The 21,091-nt window shown below is 43.5% G+C and overlaps 1 protein-coding gene and 1 long non-coding RNA gene across 4 annotated transcripts in view; one reads left to right on the top strand and one right to left on the bottom strand.

Annotated features, from left to right (window-relative positions):
- Positions 1-223: 223 nt before the first annotated feature.
- Positions 224-11,496, bottom strand: LOC131274819 (uncharacterized). 3 transcript variants are annotated; one of them, XR_011646685.1, is made up of 4 exons: positions 9,811-11,477; positions 9,422-9,635; positions 6,178-6,275; positions 224-1,321 (listed from the first exon to the last, which is right to left on the bottom strand). It is a non-coding gene; the product is annotated as an uncharacterized lncRNA (long non-coding RNA). The 3 variants fall into 3 exon arrangements; XR_009182121.2 differs by lacking the exon at positions 6,178-6,275 and having other exon boundaries at positions 9,811-11,488; XR_011646684.1 differs by lacking the exons at positions 224-1,321; positions 6,178-6,275 and having other exon boundaries at positions 8,678-9,635; positions 9,811-11,496.
- Positions 11,497-16,220: 4,724 nt separating this feature from the next.
- The window catches only part of ERGIC2 (ERGIC and golgi 2), a 58,573-nt gene continuing 53,702 nt past the window's right edge, over positions 16,221-21,091 (top strand). Inside the window, exon 1 of the mRNA XM_004477926.5 lies at positions 16,221-16,330. The gene's annotated coding sequence lies outside the window, so the exon portion shown is untranslated. The remainder of the gene's footprint in view (positions 16,331-21,091) is intronic.

The raw sequence follows: 21,091 nt of genomic DNA, 5'->3' as shown, positions 1-21,091 counted from the left end.
ATGAATGAACTGTGATTGTTAATTTGACAAAGTGGACTCAATTCTTAAAGGAATTACTAGCTCATCTATTGGTTGAAATATGTGAATTTGATCATATTCAATTGTGTTAGAGCTACAAAAATGGTAATTTCTTAGGGTTGAACTTCATAGCTGTGTAGAAGTAGACTCATAATATCTACTTTAAGAGCATCAAAAATAATAAGTTTTCATGGAACTCAAAATCTTCATTTAGCCATTGTTTATTAATAGAGGTTAGAATTTTTTTGCAAGGCCTGGTGTACCATCAGCATCAAATGAATTTCCACTAAACTCATTTCTCTTTTTTTTTAATGTCTATACTTTTTTTTCTCTCTCCCCATCACTCCCCCACCCACACACCTGTTGTCTGCTTTCTGTGTCCATTCGATATGTCAGCAGCACTGGGAATCTGTGTCTGTTTGTTGCATCATCTTGCTGCATCAGCTCTCTGTGTGTGCAGCGCCACTCCGGGCAGGCTGTGCTTTTTTTTTTTTTTTTTTGCATGGGGCAGCTCTCCTTGAGGGGTGCACTCCTTGTGCGTGGGGCTCCCCTACGTGGGGGACACCCCTGCGTGGCACGGCACTCCTTGCGCACATCAGCACTGCACATGGGCCAGCCCCACACGGGTCAAGGAGGCCTGGGGTTTGAACCCTGGACCTCCCATATGGTAGGTGGACGCTCAATCCGTTGAGCCAAATCCGCTTCCCTAAACTCATTTCTCGGCACTGCACCTGCAGCAGCCACCTGGGCTGCCGTAAGAAGAGAAACCAGCAGGATGGCACTGGGGCTTGGCTCCACCTGAGCATCTTCTGCAGTAGGCGTCAGCTTAAGCCATGAATCCTGCCGCTAGGAGAACACTCTCTGTGCTGACTGCAGGGAGAACCGCTGCAGTGCCCTCTCGATGGGCAGTACAAGCTTGTCAGCCTCCTGAGCTGGGGCAGCAGAAACTGCCCTCCCGCCGCTCCGGCCGTCTACACCAGAGATTCTTCCTACAGGGGCTGGATCTCCTCTGTCACCGGGGGGCAGCGTGACCCCGAAGTAGCCAGGGACCTGTTTGTAAGTGGGAAAATGGACCCGAAAAACAAGTCTCTCGTCACTTCTGGAAAATCTCCCGTCCCTTCCCCACCCTCGTCACTGGGGAGGTTGGGTGTGAGGCTGGTGGACGCTCCGTATTAAACGCCAGATCCAGAAATCGATGTCGGCTCACGCCTCCTGGGAACCGAGGTCTGAATAAAGCCCCATCTCGCTTCCCGTTTGCGCGTCGCGTATTTGAGTACCATCATGTACGTGCTGGCTGTCTTTCCTAGGTTGGAGGAAGATATGAAGGGAAATGTTCAGTCTGTAAAACACTTGATTTTCCTCCCACATCGACAGGATAAGCCCCTGCGGGTTTCACAAGCTCAGTGAGCAATGGACTTTCAAGAGATTATCAGGCACATCAACTGATTCTGAAAAACTGCAGAGGGAACTTCTTAAGGTATTTCCATTGTTTATAAAGCACTTACTTTATCTGAAACCAAATTTGCAAACAGTCTCAACACTGAGCTAAGAATCAGGGGGTAAGGAACTGAGGGAGGCCCCTCAGCCGTAAGAACAGATGCCGAAGTCCGACACCAGGACGGAATTTGAGGAGGTTGAGGGCAACTTTTTTTATTTTACACATTTCCAGCAAAATTTATCATTTGGGTCCAAGACTACAACATTCAGAAAGGGAGGACCTGGAGCTTTAGGTAGGCCCCATACGACCCAGGGAGAGGGTCCCTGGGTGTGAGGAGGTCACATGAGCACTAGAGGCACCCACAGGCACGTACGTAGCTCAGGGCTCTTCTGCCGGTAACATTCAGCATCGCAATTAGGTCAAAAGGCTGAACCGTATGAAACTGCCATTTCTCTACATGAAAGAGTTGAAAATTTGACACATGACTTAGCCTAATAAGCATAATCTAAGAGCTCTTCGTAAAAATTTTGTCCCAAATTATTAAAGCCAAAAACACTTATATACCTAAATTATGACCCCTTAGCTCTTTGAAGAGCTCTGTGTTGCCAAAAGGTTTCTTTCCCTAATTAAGGACAGAAATAGCTGACTTCACTGAAATTATTTGCATATTTGTCTAATTAAGCTTCATTTGAAAACTGGAAGGGAAGTATGAGCAAAATATATTTCGTGATGGTATTTAAAAATACCTTTCCTTTTCTCTCCTCTCGATCTTTTTACACTCTCTCAACCTCTTTTTCTCTCTTGGAAGCACTCCCTTTCTCTGTTTTTGGCCCTCTCTTTCTGAAACTCTCTCAATCTCTTTCTTCTCAACTTCTTTTAAACTGTCTACCTCTGCCTCTCCCTCTCTCCTCTCTTCCACTTGACCTATCCTCGGCCCCTCCCTCTCAAAATAGGCCCCCTCTCTCGGCACCCCTCTCCCTCCGTGGCTTCCCCTCCTTCTCGCAGTCCCCTGCCTCAAACCCTTGTCTTTCTCTGTTTTAATCTTTCCTCCCTTTGCAAATGCCACAAAGGGGAAGTGTTATAAATACCCTAGTATTTCCTGGAAATCCCTTTCAGGAATATTTGTCTAAAGGTCCACTCTTTTTGTTGATTTAAATTATACTTTTTGATAGGGACTTGAGTAAAATGAAAGATACTTGTAACAGGGTGTATTACTCAGCCAAAGGGGTGCTGACGCAAAATACCAGAAATTGATTGGTTTTTATGAAGGGTATTTATTTGGCATGGGTGCTTACAGATACCAGGCCATAAAGTAGAAGTCCCTTCCCTCATCAAAGTCTATTTTCATGTGTTGAAGCAAGATGGCTGCTGACGTCTGACACTTCCAGGGTCTTGCTTCTTCCTGGGCTCAGGGTTCCTCTCTTCCTGGAGCTTGTTTCTCTTTCTTCTGTGAGCTTATTTCCCGGGGCTCCAGCTTAAGGCTTCAGCATCAAACTCCAACATCAAAATCCCTCAACTCTGTCCTTTGCCATGGCTTTTATCTGTGAGTCCCTACCCACTAAGGGGTGGGGACTCAATGCCCTAATGATGTGGCCCAATCAAAGCCCTAATCATAACTCAATCATGCCCAGGTACAGAGAGATTACAAACATAATCCAGTATCCATTTTTGGAATTCATAACCGTGTCAAACTGCTACACAGGGATTCTCCAGTTCTCAGATTTATTGGTTCTGTGCCCTTTTGGTTTTTTGTTGAATCTATTTCTCATGATGTGACATAAAAGGGAATTAGAGACAGGCTAAAATATCTGAAATGTCAGACCTAGCCAAAGCTTTTTTGCTTACCACACAGCCTGTTGGTGGTTTCTCAATCTCTGCTCTGACTTACTGTGGGACTGTGGTCTGGGGGTGATGTTTCAGGTGCCACTAGCGAAGAAAGCAGGGTTAGCTTTCCAGGTACCCCCAGGCGAGCTGCTCATCTCCCAGGGGCAGAGATTGCTTCAGGCTCCTTTTTCAGCTTCCGTTTGACCATAATTTGGAGTTTTCCCTGTTGAATCTCTTTTTCTATTAAATAGAACCTACTGTATTAAAGCTGTCTTACTTGCCTTTCCTCTAGGTGAAAGCCAATTTTAATTGAGAGGTATATTCTTTATTTCTTTAACTTCTCCTTCTTCCCAAGGAACACTTTTTTTTTTTTTGCATTTCAGTGTCAAGTTCTGTATATATTTATCTGAAATCCATTGTATAACAATGTATTATATAAGGGCGTGGACAAATGTAAAGAAATTAGATTCTTAAACTAATTTTCAGTCATGTATGTAGTAAATAAATCCTTAAGCACCTATTATGTGCCAAGTAGCAGGACTAGAGAGAGGAAGTTTCCCTCATTTTTATGATCTTACATTGTAGTGGACAATAATACAACAACATAATTACTTGTCAATAGGGAAGTGCATGCTATAGAAGTAGAGAAGCAAACCAACACTTGATGCAGTGGGTGAAGATTATGAAGAAGTAATTTTTGAACTGAGTTTTAAAGCTCAAGTAGTAATTGACTTGATTTTTAAAAAAATGTTTTTATAAAGCAATCTTGTTATCAAAGAAATGTGTAGAAAGCTGTTTCCCAATTAACAACTCCACATACTCTGAATTTCACCTGCTATTTGGATTATTGGAAAATGTATTTGTTCATACTTAAGCGACAAGTTGCATTACTTCATTTCCTCTAACCCTACACCTTGCTTTTTGATAGTTTCCAATAATATAGTTCCAAAATTTCATACACGTCCCTTCATTGTCAATTTAATAAATAGAGTCTGAGTAATTGATACTTTTGGCACAGATACTGATTTCATCTTTGCTTCAACATTATCCTCAGTAGCATCAGCACTTCTATTTTTTTATTCCTCATGTATTTATAAAGTAAGAGTGAATTTTAACTAAATGGCCAAGTGACAGCAACACTGTCGAAACAACTGCTCACCTCAAAATATCTAAAGAACTTTTCTCAAAGGGACAGCATATAGTGGAAGGATGATAATAAAGGCTTACTATAAGGCTGTAATAATTAAGACACTAGTATTGTTGCCGAGAGAAACAGATTGACCAACAGAACCGAAGACAGAGTCACACATCTGTGGAAATTCAGTATATGAAAGAGTTGGCATTACAGGATCTAGGAAAAAGACAGGGGTCTAATAAACAGGAACGAAGTTGCTCAAGTGGGAAAAAATGAAATGGAATTCTTATTTCACACCATATACAAATAAAAAATGCATTAAGGATTTAAAAGTGAAAAGCAAAACATCAAAGCTTTTAGAGGAAAATGAGAATATAGGACCTCAGAGTAGGGGAGGGTTTTTTAATTTATGAAAGATACCATAAAGGAAAGGTTTTTGATAAGCTATGAAGTGTGATGAATTTTATTAAAGGCATGTGTGAAAAGACACAAGCTTGGAGAAAATATTTTGAATAATAATGGACAAAGGATTAGTGCCCAAGGTATACATGGAGCTCCTCTGGCCAGTGGGGAGAGTCAACTCAGCAGAAAAAGGGAGACGATTACATTGAAGAGAATTATGGGCTGCAGAGTAAGCATGTGAAAAGGGGTTCAGTCTTATCAGTAACCAGGGAAATACAAACGAAGGGCACAGTGAGAAGCCATTTTATGTTCTCTGAGTTAGCAAAAATTGTGGTGTGACAATATCAACAGCTGATGAGGATGTTGGTGGGAGGGCCTAATTAGGCACTCTGGATTAGGAACACTCTCAGGCAATTTCATGTAAGTTAAGGATGCCAATGTCCTCTTTTCTAGTCTGCTATGTGACCCAAAGCAATATACCAGAAATAGGTTGGCTTTTACAATGTGGATTTATTAGCTTACAACCTTACAGTATTGAAGCCGTGAAAATGTCCCAGTCAAGGCATTATCAAGGCGATGCTTTCTTCCCAAAGACCAGTTGCCTGTGACCCTGGATGCCTCTGTCACATGGTGTAGCAGTTTGATATAACTGATGAATTCCAAAAAGAAATACTGGATTATGTTTGTAATCTGACCTGTACCTGGGCATGACTGAGTTATCATTAGGGCGTGGAGTCCCCACCCAGTCCCCACCCCTTGGTGGGTGGAGACTCACAGATAAAAGGCAAAGGACAGAGTTGGAGCTTTTGATACCGGGACTTCTGATGTTAGAGTTTGATGCTGAAGACTGGGAAGTCAGCACCCAGAGGAAAGAGAAGCCAGCACCAGGAAGAAAGGAATCTTGAACCCAGAGTAAGCAAGCCCCAGGAACGTAGGAACCCAGGAAGCCTGAACCCTCACAGATGTCGGCAGCCATCTTGCTCCAAACAGACTTTGGTGAGGGAAGTAACTTATGCTTTATGGCCTGGTGTCTGTAAGCTCCTGCCCCAAATAAGTACCCTTTATAACACTCAGCAGAGTTCTGGTATTTTGATCAGCACCGCTTTGGTTGACCAATACACAAGGCAAGGCACATGGTGGTGTCTGCTGGTCCCTCCCTTCCCAGGTTTTGTTGCTTTCAGCGTCTTGCTCCCATGGCTCTTCCACCTTTCTCTCACTGCCTATCCTTCCCGTTTATAAAGGATCCCTGTAGGAGGACTAAGACCCACCCTAGGCCATGCCTGTTCTGATGTAACCTAATACAAGTCCCTACTTACAGTAAGTTCTCACCCACAGGAACGGATTAGCTTTAAGAACATACTTTTCTGGGGTCCATCCAGCTTCAAACCATCACAGCCTCTGAATCAGCAATTCTTCCTCTAGGCGTATGCCCTAGAGCATTATCTTCATCCATGGTGGCTATTAAACATAAATTTCTAGGTCATGGGGAATAATTTTTTTTAAACCTATTTATGTGATTTTTTTTTTAAGATTTATTTATTTCTCTCCCCTTCCCTCCCCCACTCCTTGCCCCAGTTGTCTGTTCTCTGTGTCCATTTGCTGCGTGTTCTTTATCCATTTCTGTTGTTATCAGCGGCACGGGAATCTGTCACTCTTTGTTGCGTCATCTTGCGGCATCAGCTCTCCGTGTGTGCGGTACCATTCCTGGGCAGGCTGCACTTTCTTTCGTGCTGAGTGGCTCTCCTTATGGGGCGCACTCCTTGCGCGGGGGTTGCATTGCACGGCACTCCTTGTACACATCAGCACTGCGCGTGGGCCAGCTCCACATGGGTCAAGGAGGGCTGGGGTTTGAACTGTGGACCTCCCATGAGATAGATGGACGCCCTATCCATTAGGCCAAGTCTGCTTCCCTATTTATATGATTCTAACATGTATAGCTAAACTTCAGAACCACTGCCCTAGAGGAAAGTGATGCAATCACAGACCACTGGACACAAACAAGCATGTTTATAGAAACACTGATAATGTCAGCAAAAAGCTGGAAATCCAAATACCCACTGTTGAAGTACAGGTAAAAAAATGCAAGACTATTGACACAGGCTTGAGAGTGGAATCTTAGAAACAATGTTAAGTTTCTATTTTTTTTAAAGCAAGTTTCAGAAATTTAGGAACCATTTAAAGTCAGACTTTAGCAAAATTAAACAGTATTTTGTTTAGACTTACTAGTATATATGGTTTTTAACAAAGCAAGGGAATGGTGACATCCAATTGAGAGCAGCAGGCAGGCAGTAGAGTAGTATGGCGGAGTAGCTCACATGGAGTTTCAAGGGAATTAATTTCTTGGTTTAGTTGGGTGGTTTCCAGATATTTGTTTCTTGTTCCATAACTTATGTATACTTCCATGGCTGCCAAATACACCATAATAGAAATACACTTAAAGGCTCTTTAATAACATTAGCTCCTCGGAGGAGAATCTTCTCTCTTTGTGGGGCTGGCATTTTCCTGTCCAGGTAATTAGGAGCGCCACACATTCAGAGTATTAAATCCATGCATTCTACAGAGGCTCACATTGTCTCAAAAACCCAGCCTGTCACTGTGACTTGCACTTGGTAACGTCACTTGTGACATTAAGCCTATCTGATGGCTTTGCTTAGTTAACATTGGTAGTTACACTTTTTACCATTCACTCTCCTCTAGGGAAAAAGGATTTTAAATGTGTTTTTTTTTTTTTAATTTTTTTATTTTTTATTGACTTTGTAATAATATTACATTAAAAATATATATGTGAGGTCCCATTCAACCCCACCCCCCCACTCCCCCTCTCCCCCCCCCCAACAACACTCGTTCCCATCATCATGACACATCCATTGGATTTGGTAAGTACATCTTTGGGCACCTCTGCACCTCATATACATTGGTTCACATCATGGCCCATACTCTCCTCTATTCCATCAAGTGGGCCCTGTGAGGATTTACAATGTCCGGTGATTACCTCTGAAGCACCATCCAGGGCAGCTCCATGTCCCGAAGACGCCTCCACCTCTCATCTCTTCCTGCCTTTCCCCATACCCATCAGCCACCATGTCCACTTTTCCCCATCCAATGCCACCTCTTCTATGTGGACATTGGATTGGTTGTGTCCATTGCACCTCTATGTCAAGAGGAGGGTCAGATTCCACCTGGATGCTGGATGCAATCCTCCCATTAAATGTGTTTTTTAATGTTCTCCGTACCAGATAGTTCACTGCCATTTTCCTTTACCTCATTTAATTGCTAAAGCTAATCTTAAGAAAAGGTTTCAAATGCAATACTAATAATTTGATTAACACTCCCTACTCTGCAGGCACAGGAATTAATGGTGTTGATTATGAAAGCAGACTTCTTCGGTTCAAATCCCAGTTCCAACATTAACTAGCATTATGACTTTGGACAAATTACTTAGCCTCTCTCATTGTACTTCCATTTCCTTCTCTATAAAATAGAGGTAATAAAAGAAAAATATTCATAGGGACATCTTGAAGATAAAGGAGTTAATACCTTTAAACAACTATAAAACAGTGCCTGGCACCTAGTAAATGTACAATTTATATTAGCTATTATTATCGTGTGCATTTTCCCAAAATAAGGCTTTTTAAGAGGTGGTTCCCCTACTCTGGATCCTTTAATTTTTCTCATTTTTTTTTTAACTAAAGAGAATAGTTAAAAGAATGGTTACAAACATGGATGAACCTCAAAATCATTATGCTAAGTGAACGAGGCGAGGGGCAAAGATGACCTAGGTTAGGGTTCCACCCTAGGAGATGCTCAGAAGACAGAGGAGGAGAGACAGAAAGTGGATCTCCTGGGAATGAGAGTCAAAATAAAACTCTGATGAGTTTATTCTAAAATTGGATCGTAGTGATGGTTGTATGACTACAACTTTACTAAAATCATACAATTGAATTGTACACTTACAATGGGTGAATTTTATGGTATGAAATTTATACATCAAAAAAATTTTTTTGAGGATAGTTACAGCCTGTTCACATATTCTCACCCTAACAGAAGTTTTATCAGGATGGTAAAATCTGATTAGACGCCAATATTTGAAGGTAGTTAAAATGCAGTAATTATTTATCTGGCAGGCAGAGGCTGCATCGTATGTTACTTGAAGGAAACAATTTTACATATTAAACCTTTCTATTCAGGAGTATGATATATCTCTCCAATTAGTTCTTTTTATGCATTAAAGTTTAAAAATAGGGAGGCAGATTTGGCTAAACAGCTAAAGCATCTGCCTACCATATGGGAGGTCCAGGGTTCAAACCCAGGTTCTCCTGACCTGGCTGATGAGCTGGCCCAGGTGCAGTGCTGACGCGTGCAGGGAGTGCTGTGCCATGCAGGGGTGTCCCCTATGTAGGGGAGCCCCATGCGCAGGGAGTGTGCCCTGTAAGGAGAGCTGCCCTGCGTGAAAAAAAGTTTAAAAATAATTCTCTTCATAATTCCCATTAAGCATTTAATTGGGGGTGATAATCCCATTTTGCTACCTTAAGAGCTTTCTATGTGTCACCTACTTTACGTATACTAATTTCATTCTAAGCACAATTATTAGAGAAAGGCATTACCATTCTCACTTTATCAGTGAGGAAATCGACGCTTAGAGAGGTCACATGGCTTGTCCTGTATCATCCAGCTGGTTTCAGAGCAGAATTGGCGCATGCCCAGGTTTTACTAAACTGCTGATGAGAGTCTTTAGAGGATGACACGCACAAGTGTGGACCTTGGACTGCGGCAGGGAGTCTGGAAGCATGGGGAATTGGGCCGGTTTCCTTTGCACACCTGAAAATATGAATGAAAGTCAAATCTGCATATGCAAAATGTTAAAGGGGGGTTCTGGCCCCAGAGAACCTAAAAATACTATACATTTCCTGGAATCCATTAGCAGTTTGTTCTGGCTTCTGGTTAAACAAAACTGTCTACAGTGACTTGAAGAAATTAGATTCTATTCTCTTACCTTAATGAAGACTAAAGGCAACGGCAGCTCTACAGTCACCGTGCTTGAAGCTTTTTCTTTTTCCTCTGCTGTCCTCAGTGTATGAATTCTATCCTCAGGCCATAAAATTGCTGCAAGGCTCAGGCCATCACAGGCACACTTCAAGCAGGGAGCAGAGGGAAGGCAAGGAGAAAAGGAGACAAACGGCTGTCCCAGAAGCCCTCCTAAGTGGCTTCTACCGATGTCCCTGGTGGTTTTGTCTGCCCTGGGGACTGGGAACATAATTCTTCACTTGGGTCCACTCCAGGATTCTGGGGGAGAAGAGGATTTACACAGGCAACCGGAAGTCTCTTGCACATCCCTAAAAATTACATCTTGTTTTTAATTTGACTTGTGTTAACTTTTTCTAAAAATGAGAGCAGGCCGTCCATTTCTTGGCCCGTAAGGAAGGACACTGGTGCAAAGGAGGGGAACTCCCACGCCTTCCAGTGCTTTGGCAAAACCTCAGAGGTGAGGCCTTCTGGCCATGCGCCTGTGAACTCATGTTGTTGGAGCGTTTCTTGTGTCGCTGGGGTTTGCAGCTCTAAGTTTGCTGTGCCTGAACCAAGAAAAAAGGCATATGCAGAATTCCACAGAAGCTATGATCCCATGAAAGATTTGGAGGAGATGAGGAAGGCTGGTATCTTTCAGAGTGCAAAGTGATTTTGGTACATAAAGAATTTCTTTGGATTGAGTTCCCTGGAGGTTGGTCACTGGCCTGTCTATGCTCCTGAATTAAGTAACTTGAATATGTGCGCTATGGAATAATTTCTCTTCATAAATAAATAATTAACAAGTACTGTGCAAAAAAAAAAAGCAAAATTAATGCTAATTTAAAAAAACGATACTGCAGTCACATAAAGCAAAAAGTGTAGCTCTTGATTGCATTGCTCTCCTTACCCACTGGTTAGCATTTTTAACCACCAGGAGGTCCAAAAGGAGGAGGTTCAGATGGGAGAGAAAACCAGGAGGAGGAACCCGTCAAGCACGCACGTCGAGCCCATTTCCTAGACGCCGCGGTGTGCGCTGCAGGCTGCGGGGGCCGCTGGAGGCCCGGGGTGACCGCGGGGGTCAGCCCGCCAATGCCACAGTGGAGGTCAGCCCGCCACCGCCGCCGTGGACGGCCTCGGTGCCCGCTGCTCCCTCGCCGGGCAGGCCTTCTCCCCCGCGGTGGTGCTTGTTTGGTGTCAGCCACACGCCTTTGTTTTCCCGCTCCCCGCGGGCCAGGGAGCTGGCGGCGCCGCTCGTGGAGCCGCAGTCTCGACGTCCGTCCAGGGCTGCGCGGTCAGGGCCTGGCCGGCGCCGCTGCTCCACGGGGCCCGCGCTCGCGCCCGCAAGCCTCAGCTCTCCGTGGGGGGCCGCGCCACAGGGCCGCGTGCGTGTCCTGGGGGCAGGACGGCCCGACCCACCCCACGGGCGGTCCAGGAGAAGGCACGCGTGGCCGCGGGGTCTTTACGTCCTCTGTCGTATTAAAAATCTCCTCGGTTCTTCCTAGACAAATCGCAGAGTTGAACTGAATCGACCCTATGTGCTTGGTACAGACACGAAAAGAAAACACGCAAATGGCACCAAGCGCCCGGGGCCCAGGGCTTTCCGCCTCTTCCCGCGGCGGGAGGCTGCTGAGCGCTCCTGGGGCCCTTCCGGCCCGCGCGCGGCGTGCGGGAGGCCGCCGGCGAGGACGCCCCCTGGCGGCGGCGCGGCCGCAGGAACGCGTCTCCACCCGACTCCCGGAGGCGAAGGCACGCAGAGCAGCGGCCCCGTCCCTTTCTAGGCTTCTCCACCTAACTACCCTCAGCTACAGCAAACCCGCTCTCCTACACCCCAGTGGGTGTAGAGAAGGTGGGGGTGGGAACAGGAATGCTGCTCTCTCATTGGCTTCTTCCAGTACCCACATGGGGGAGGGGAGATCTCATTGTTATTGGCCCCAATGTTTATCCTACTTAGAAAAACCAATTGTGGCGGCGGACTTGGCCCAGTGGTTGGGGCATCGGTTCCCGGTTCAAACCCTGGGCCTCCTCCACCAGTGTGGAGCTGGCCCATGCGCAGTGCTGATGCGCGCAAGGAGTGCCCTGACACACAGGGTGTCCTTCACATGCAAGGAGTGCACCCCGTAAGGAGAGCCGCCCAGCGTGAAAGAAAGTGCAGCCTGCCCAGGAATGGCGCCGCACACACGGAGAGCTGACACAGCAAGATGACGCAACAAAAAGAAACACAGATTCCCTTGCTGCTGACAACAGAAGCAGACAAAGACGACGACACAGCAAATGGACACAGAGAACAGACAACCAGGGTGGGGTGGGGTGGGGTGGGGTGGGGTGGGGTGGGGTGGGGTGGGGTAAGGGGAGAGAAATAAAGAAATAAATAAATCTTTAAAAAAAAAAACAATTGTGATAATAAACGGGAAATAATTGCCAAGCTAGGTCCTTTTGACTAGTAATAGTATGGTGTATCTTTATCATTTTTAGTCCAAGTTCCTAAACTCTGAATATTACTAGGGCTTTTATTTCTACTTTTTATGTATTTAGTTGTTTACGTGTTCTTTACAAGATACTAACGTCTCCTGTAGGGAAATCCTAGATGGGATAGAAGCTATTTCACTTTTTTTCGTTCAACATCCGAAGTTAGAGAATCACATCAGAACATGGAAAATACCTTCTGCTCTACTCAGGGGAAAGTTGGTTCCATTTTCCTCGCAGAGCGCTGTTCTTTCCTTTTTTTGTAGTTATCACAGCTTGCCATATGCATGAAAATCAGACATAGATGGAGCACGCACGTACCGACGTGCCCGTTCTCGAGAGGTCTCCTCCAGTGCTCAGCTGGGTTACTAGTTCATAAACGCTATGATAAACAGATGAAAGTTAGGTAGTGCTTGCCTGGGGACTGTCAGCTAATTGGTCTGGAAGGCCACGTTAGTGTTTGGAAGGGCCAGCAGGTGTTTGAAATATATCTGAATGTAAAAGCCCAGGGAGGAGAACTGTGTCATCTGCTGACCCCTGAAGACAACAGAAGTGCAATACTGCTTCTAGGCATTTATGAACATTTAATTATGCTGCTAAATTACTGACATTAAAATTTGACTATCTACAGCATGTGATTTAAATATAGGTTCATTCTTTTTAGCTTAATACAGTACAGTATTTATAAAATTATGATCTAGGCACTTATTTAATTTCTTCCATTGTTGACATCAAATTAAATATGCATTTGAAAGTTTTCAGAAATATGAAAGTAGCTGAACTCTACTGAATCTTGAGAGACCATAGAAAATGTCATTCAAATACAGGAAACAAAGATATCTGTATTACAAAGATGGACAGAAAGTATTCAAGAAAGAATATTTGGAAATGAAAAGAAAAGCAAAACACCAGATTTAAGTATTGTAATCAATGTAGAAAACTAAAACACATGAAATATGTAATTTAACTGAGGACTAGGGCATTGGAAGATATTGGGAACTATAATAAAACATGTTGGAACCATATAATAAATACGTAACAATAACTATTAAGATAAATGGTGTAAATGACACCAGGCACATTCATATATTTATTTCGGGGTTTACTTATTTAATGTCTGTCTACACTAATGTAGTACAAATTCCACGAGGGCAGGGCTGCTGCTTTGTCCTTACAATGTGCTCTGTACTTAGCATTTGCCATAGAGATGGTCTCTGTTCCAAGAATGGCCAGGCCACAGGTTCAGTGGACTGAACTGCAGTCTCTTTAATTCTTTATTAAAAACAATGAAATAGTGCAAAGACAATTCTGTACAGATATTTGCTACACATATAGGTGGTAACTCGACAGAAAGAGGTATTTATCCATGAACTGACATCCAAAATCTAAACTTGGCACATGAAAACATCAGTAAGGGTGAAGTCTAAACTTGGCATGGGCAAAAATTACTTAAAAGTACAATGTTTGGAACTATAAAGAGAAGGTTTGACTATAATATTGATGATCACTGAGGTGGATTAAGGTGATAATGAAGGCCTGGTGTTTGGTGTGAAGGTGAGGCTAGGAATAGAAAGGAAGGGGCAGCTGCTGTCAGAACCTGACTGGAGGTGGGATTGGCGGAGACAAGGAAGACAGGGGAATCTAACCTGAGTGGATTTGAGGTTTGAGGTGCTATTGACCTTCCTGGGCACAAAGGAGGAACTAGGTTTGTGGGTAAATTAGAAAATCCATTTGGGACATAACGAGTTTGAGGTGCTGGTGGGGAATCCATGCTGTGAAAATTATTTATCTTAATTTTGCTGCTCACTTGTTAAAACTTTTACTCAAACTGTACAGAAGAAACAAACTGCATGAAAACACGTTTTGAACGTCTTTACTGAATGGTCATCATTTGGACCAGTTGTTAATCACAGCCTAGGAACTATCTCCTGCTTCTCTTCTGCAGGTAATGCATAAGGGAAGGGATTTAAAAAAATGTTCTCCAGGTCTAACACCACCAATAACATAGCATTACGTATTCACCTCTCCTTAAAGTTAAGCAGGATTTCAATCTCCAGGAGAACTAGTCTTCATTTGGTTGCTTGGAAGATGGTGAGTTGTTTTTTAAATAGGATCAAATTAGTCACTTTTGCTCAATTGGGAAATCCTCAAGGAAGAGCTGTTATCGTGTGAATAGATTATTCCATAGACCAGGGACTGGGTGTAACTGAGTGAACACCTGCTGACTTGTATCAAAATGACAGCGCAAACAATCTTGACCCACAAGGAGGACCTACTGATACCGTTGCTAAGGTAAAGAAGCACTTTAGATATGTACTAACTCAATCCTTATACCAACCCCATGAGCCATGTCTATTTTACAGATGCGGAAATTGAAACACAAAGAGATTAATGTGCCTAAAGTCAGACGTTATGAAGTGGCTGAACCGAAATTTTAATCCAGGAAGTCCTGGCTTCTGTAGCCATGCTGTTGCCCACTACACTATACTTAAATACGTGAAGGAGGTTGGGGCCTCACAGCAGTTTAACTGGGCTAACCCTCCTCTGAAAGCCTGGAAATGAAATAGAATCAGTCGAAATTTTGTATTTGCCTTTATTTTCTGAAATAGTTTCAATTTAATGTGATTTCGTTTCAAAAAAGGGTAATTCACCAAATAAAACGATATCGCTAGCTCCTCTGAAGGAAAATTTTCTCTGCCTCTCCTAGCTGTTCCATCTTGGGTAAATCATGTAACCGCTACATAGCTCAACTTCCTTATTCATTAGAGGAAAATAATGGTACCTCACAAGAGTGTTCTGGGGATTAAATGAGGTAGGACAGTTGAAGCATTTAAAACAGCACTTACTATACAAGCATTATCTTTATTTGCCTTCGTTAAGACGCTTTTTGGTCAATGTATCAGAAAATAATCTCAACGTTTGACTGGAAAACCTGATAATAGATGGGTGAAAGGGATCTAGCATGGGCTTACTCTCGTCCCTTTATAACCCTTTTTTCCAAACTCCCCTCTACGACCTTCTAACTATGAAGTGGTAGGGAAAGATGAATGAAGTATTTTTGTTTTTTAAGGTTTTTTATTTCTCTCCCCTTTCCTGCGCCCCGGCCCCCCACTGTCTGCTCTGTGTCCATTCGCTTTGTGTTCTGTGTCTGCTGCATTCTTGTCAGCAGCACAGGGAATCTGTTTCTTTTTGTTGCGTCATCTTGTTGTGTCAGCTCTCCGTGTGTGCGGCGCCATTATGGGCAGGCTGCACTTTTCTTTCCCGCTGGGTGGCTCTCCTTACGGGGCGCACTCCTTGCATGTGGAGTTCCCTACGCAGGGGACACCCCTGCGTGACACAGCACCCCTTGCACGCATCAGCGCTGCACGTGGGCCAGGAGGGGGCTCAGAAGGCCGGGGGTTTGAACCCTGGACCTCCCATGTGGTAGGCGGATGCTCTGTCCGTTGGGACGAATCCGCTTCCCTGAACCAAGTATTGTCTTTCTCCAAAATACTTGAGTGCAGAGTGGGTGCTGGGTACTAAGAGGAAGGCTTTCTGAGGGAGCTCACTACCTAGCAGAGAAGAAAATCGTGAACCAGTAATTAAAAGCGTTCCTTAGGTCCGAAAGGCAGGTTTCGCGTCCTCCACTAGGGCAACTAGAGGCAAGAACCGAGGGCAGCGGAAGGACGCGGCGCAGAGCTGCTAGGGCGGTGGGCCTCGGCGTCCCAAAGGCCTCCCGCGCCCCAGGCTGTCTACAGCACGGAAAACCACTCAGGAGCCGGGCGAAGGCACCCGCCTCCAGGCCCCACGGCAGACGCCGCACCCCCGGTACCGAGCACGACGCTCCCGCGGCCTTTCGCTTGGCCACGCCCCCTCGTCGTGACCACGCCTCTTGATTCACCAAGCACAGCGTAGGCCGAGGGACTATCGCGAGGCCCGGACGTTGCCCACGCCGCTGACGTTGACAGCTGTAGTCGCTTTTGTTCTCGCGGTATTTCCGGAACACGGGAGCCCGGGCGACCCGGGCTTCTGAGAAAGATGGCGGTCTGCGCGGATTGTAGCACAAGGTAAAACGCCGAGACGCCGCCGGGGGCTGCTCTCGGTCTGCCCCGAGGCTGCCGAGGCCGGGAGTGCGACTAGCGGGCCGAGAGCCTGGCCTCGCCACTCCCCCTGGAGAGCGGGCCTGGCCGAGGGGCGCTCCACTTTCGCGGGGGCGGGACCGGCGGGACCCTCGGCGGCGCCGCGCCCGGAGCCCCGCGGTCCCCGCTCCGGCGGCCCTCCTCGGTCTTGCAACTCGAAGGCGCTCAGGGAGCGTTTCGACCCACCGCTTCTCACAGCCGCCGGCGCCCAGGGGTCTCCGCGCGCCCAGGCGAGAGGGGCTCGCGTGGTGAAGACCAGCCGCGCCGTGCGGGGTCCGCTCGGGGGTCTGGCTTCCTGCCCCCCGCGCAGACAGCTGCCGCATTCTCGGCCGCACGCCGCTCGCGCTCTGTGAGGAAAACGGGGCTGGACGTCGCCTGGCAGCGGAGTTTCTCACGCCGCTTGGGAGAATGGGAAAGGGGCAGGGCGAGGCGAGGTTCTAGGAGACAGGTCCGCGTGCCGTTACTTTCAACTCGAGAACCCCCCCAGGAGGTAACGAGTCAGCTAGCGGTGGAAGTAGCCTGGTATCGGTCGTAAAACAGAGTTGATAGGTCCTTGTCTCATAAAACACGTTTAAACAACTTCTGTTTAGTATTCAGTGCCATCGGGACTAAAGGCAAAGTTACATAATGTCTGTTAAAATGTTACAAGACTTTCAGAAGCAATTAAGGATACAGTTAAAAACAGGATCTACTAATTTGACGTTTGTAGTTTGGTATGTCAGGTAATTGCCTAGCCTGCTACATAAAACTCTAGAATACATACACTGACAAAGAAATGAACCAGATTTGTTCTGAAGGACATATGTTTACTCACCTAGCTTGTTTCCTTGCATCTTTAAATTGATGTTGTTATTCCAGTTCTCTTGGAGGAATAATGAGAGAAAGAGGAATTATATGGTTGAGGATTGGGGAGGAGCTTTTCTCTTTTTGTTGGTAAACTTTAGTGCACAACTGAGTATTGTAATGGCTTCATGGTACAAATCATAAAAATGTATTGAGTTGAAAGATCTCACTTTCAAAGGAAATCAAACCTAGTCTGTAATAACAACAAAAACATAAATTAAAAACTTTTTTTTGGGGGGGGGAGTGTCATTTGAATGGAAGAAATGGTGGAACACATTTTTGGAAATTTTTAGGCAGTCTTTGCTGCTGTAAATCCTTTGACAGAGTTGCTAATATTTATTCTGGCTGTGCCTCTTAATTTGCTTGTAGGTAAATTACCTTCTCATTACCTTAGTTTTTACATCTTTAAAATGGGCATTAAGAATTCCTAAATCATAGGTTGGTTATCAGGATTAAGTGAGTTAAACATTCAAGGCACTTAGGACAACATCTAGCATACAGTATTCCCTCATTAATTGTTGGCTCTTTTTTTTTTTAGTTTTTAAATTTTTCTTGTAACAAAATGCTTCCTTGGTACTTATTCAAATATAGACTGACCAAAATACCTTTTAAAATAGTTTCTTATTCCCAAATTGGTCCCTCATCTTTCTAAGTGGCTAATATGTCCTAATACTCCAACTTGCTTTCTTAAGCTTTTATCCTTTCTTAATTGCTCTCTTGATTGTTAAAGCACAAATTTCTCCATTCTGCTACTCTCCCATATAGTCAAATTGTAATCTAGGTAACTTTACGTTTCTTGATGCTTTGTGAACCCATTTTTGCTTGTGGAAATATCCATTATATTGTAAATATACTTCATGTATCCTTGATCTTTCCCTCATATGTTTTTTTTTTTTTTAAGATTTGTTTTTTTAATTTATTTCTCTTCCCACCTCCCCCCCCCAGTTGTCTGCTCTCTGTGTCCATTCGCTGTGTGTTCTTGTGACCGCTTCTATCCTTATCAGTGGCACCTGGAATCTGTGTTTCTTTTTGTTGGGTCATCTTGTTGTTGTGTCAGCTCTCCGTGTGTGCGGCGCCATTCCTGGGCAGGCTGCACTTTCTTTCACGCTGGGCGGCTCTCCTTACGGGGCACACTCCTTGCACGTGGGGCTCCCCTACGCAGAGGACACCCCTGCATATGGCAGGGCACTCCTTGCGCGCATCAGCACTGCGCATGGGCCAGCCCCACACGGATCAAGGAGGCCCGGGGTTTGAACCGTGGACCTCCCATGTGGTAGGCAGACGCCCCAACCACTGGGCCAAGTCTGCTTCTCTTGTCCTCATATGTTGATAATACTTTCTTCAGTTTTTTTTAAACAACTTTACTTCAAATTCACGAAAGTGAAAGAACAGAAAAAAAGTTGTTTTTCAGCACATTTATCTCCTCTAATTCCAGCTAATTCAGTTATTCCTCTAGTGTTCAGAAAGATTCACAGATGAACACAGACTAGTCAAATGCCATAGTCAAGGTCTTCTTATAAATGAAAAAGAGAAAAATAACCTCTTAATCATATTCATATCTCATAAAACCAAACCCCATATTCTTTTTTACCTTTAGAATATAATACCAACTTTGCTTTTGCTATAAAAACATTACAATGTTGTTAACTCTAGTCCATAAATTACATTCATTATATTTTTCCCATGTGTTACCATGTTCTTAACACCCTGTAATAGAACATTCCTGTATTTATATCATTAACCACAATCCTTATCTATTTCCAAAATCATCGTTATACATTCCTAATATTATCTTTCAGCTAACATTAATCTTCCTAGACTGCTCCTTTCAGCCACAGTCACATCCATAAATCAAGAGTGTTTGTTACATTCATTATAATGTGTTACAGTCAGGTCCAACCATTACTGTGTATTTGCATTAAACATTCTACATATATCCAGTATCTTATCCCCAGTCTCATCCCACATTCCCTCTCCCACCAACCTTCACTTCAAAGTCCAACTCCTTAAGTCTACTCATTGTATTTCGTTTGTATCAGTGAGACCATACAATATTCGTCCTTTTGTGTCTGGCTTTTTTCACTCAAGTAATATCAGGGTCCTCTAGTTGATTTCTTATAGCTGAGTAATATTCCATCATATGAATATATCGCATCTTGTTCATCCACTCATCAGTTGACAGACATTTGGGTTGTTGCCGTTTTTAAGCAATTGTGAATAATGCTGCTAAGAACGTCAGTGTTCTACTATCTGTTTGTGTCCTTATTTAAAATTTTTATACTTTTATTGAGTGGGTGTAATAGTCATGCCGTTCTTTGACGAGGATCATGTTCTTGCTTCACACTGCTACTGGGCATTTCCAAATTGTTCTGCTGCCATCATTCTGCACGCTTTTCTTAAGTTTAGTCTAGCAGTTTAAATCATCTATCAATGAGATTATCAACCAACCCTAGGTACTCCTTCGTTTTCCTCAAAGACTGACATCTGAATTTTAGATATCCTAAACATTTTAGCATTTCCTACAAGTATTTGAAACATTTATTAAATCCCTCGTTTTTATCTTGATTAAAATAAAATTATAGAGAGGATTCTGAGAAGTTAAAGACCTTTCCAGATATGTCACAGAGTTAGTGAGAGGCTAGATAGTAACCCAGGTTCTGATAAAACAGACAAAAACAAACATTTATTTGCATACCAATATTCATAGTGGCATTATTCGCAGTTGCCAAAAGGTGGAAACAACCCAAGTGTCCATCAGCAGTGGAATGGATCAACAAAATGTTGTATATACATACAGTGGAATAATATTTGAGTGTGAAAAGAATTGTGGTACAACATGGATGAACCCTGAAAATGTTAGGCTAAATGAAATAAGCAGACAAAAAAGGACATATTGCATAATCCCATTGATATGAAATACTAAAGCAGATTCATGGAGACAGAAAGTAGATTAGCAGTTACCAGTGGTTGGAGACGGGATTGGGGCGCTACTGCTTAATGGGTACAGAGTTTCTGTTTGGAGTGATGAAAAATTTTGAGACTGTATAATGGTGTCGTTGCACAACATTGTGAATATGATTAATACCACTGAATTCAGCACAATAAACAGTTAAGAACAAGAACACTTTTGAGATTTCTAGTGTTAAGTGAAAGCTATCTTTCATAAATTTTTGTTATAAAGTATTCTAATGCAGTGTAGTCAAGTAATTTAAAATTTCTGATAGGCCATAGTTTGGTTTTTAGTTTCTGAAGTCCAGCTATGTCTTGAATAATGTTTGTTCTGTCTCTGTCTCGTTTTCATTAATGGCCATAGGTATCAACCAATTAAATATTTCTCATATTGCAAAACATATAAAATATAAGAGTTAAATCTTGGGTAGTAGGAAATATGTCTCCATTTTTGTCTCCAATTTTGGTGAAATTATTAAACTTAATTGAGCAGAGTGTAAAAATGTCATGAATTCTTTAATATTAGCAAAGCATCCTAGAGTCTCATATTCAAATATACAGAGTGATGAAATGGACTGTTTGGAATTTCTTAAATTGAGTATTGATTAATCTCTAAGTTGCCCCAGAAAAGATAGTTTCTTATTTCTTAATTTGTTGTCTTAATCTCAACCGTACAGAATTGCAGTTTTCAGTTTTACTAAATAAGGATATCTGAAAACAGAACAAAACAAAAACATGTTATCTACTTTATCAGTCATTTCATAAAAGAAGGGACATTTTGAGACAAAAAAAGGAAGGAATTAATCAGAATAAAGGACAGATATATAAATTGAAAACAATTTAGCCTTTACATTTTTCCTATATTATCCTTGTTTTTTTCCCATTTAACTGCAGACT

This window comes from Dasypus novemcinctus, chromosome 20, assembly GCF_030445035.2.
Source record: "Dasypus novemcinctus isolate mDasNov1 chromosome 20, mDasNov1.1.hap2, whole genome shotgun sequence".
NCBI lineage: Eukaryota > Metazoa > Chordata > Mammalia > Cingulata > Dasypodidae > Dasypus > Dasypus novemcinctus.
This window is presented reverse-complemented; position numbering and strand designations above follow the sequence as displayed.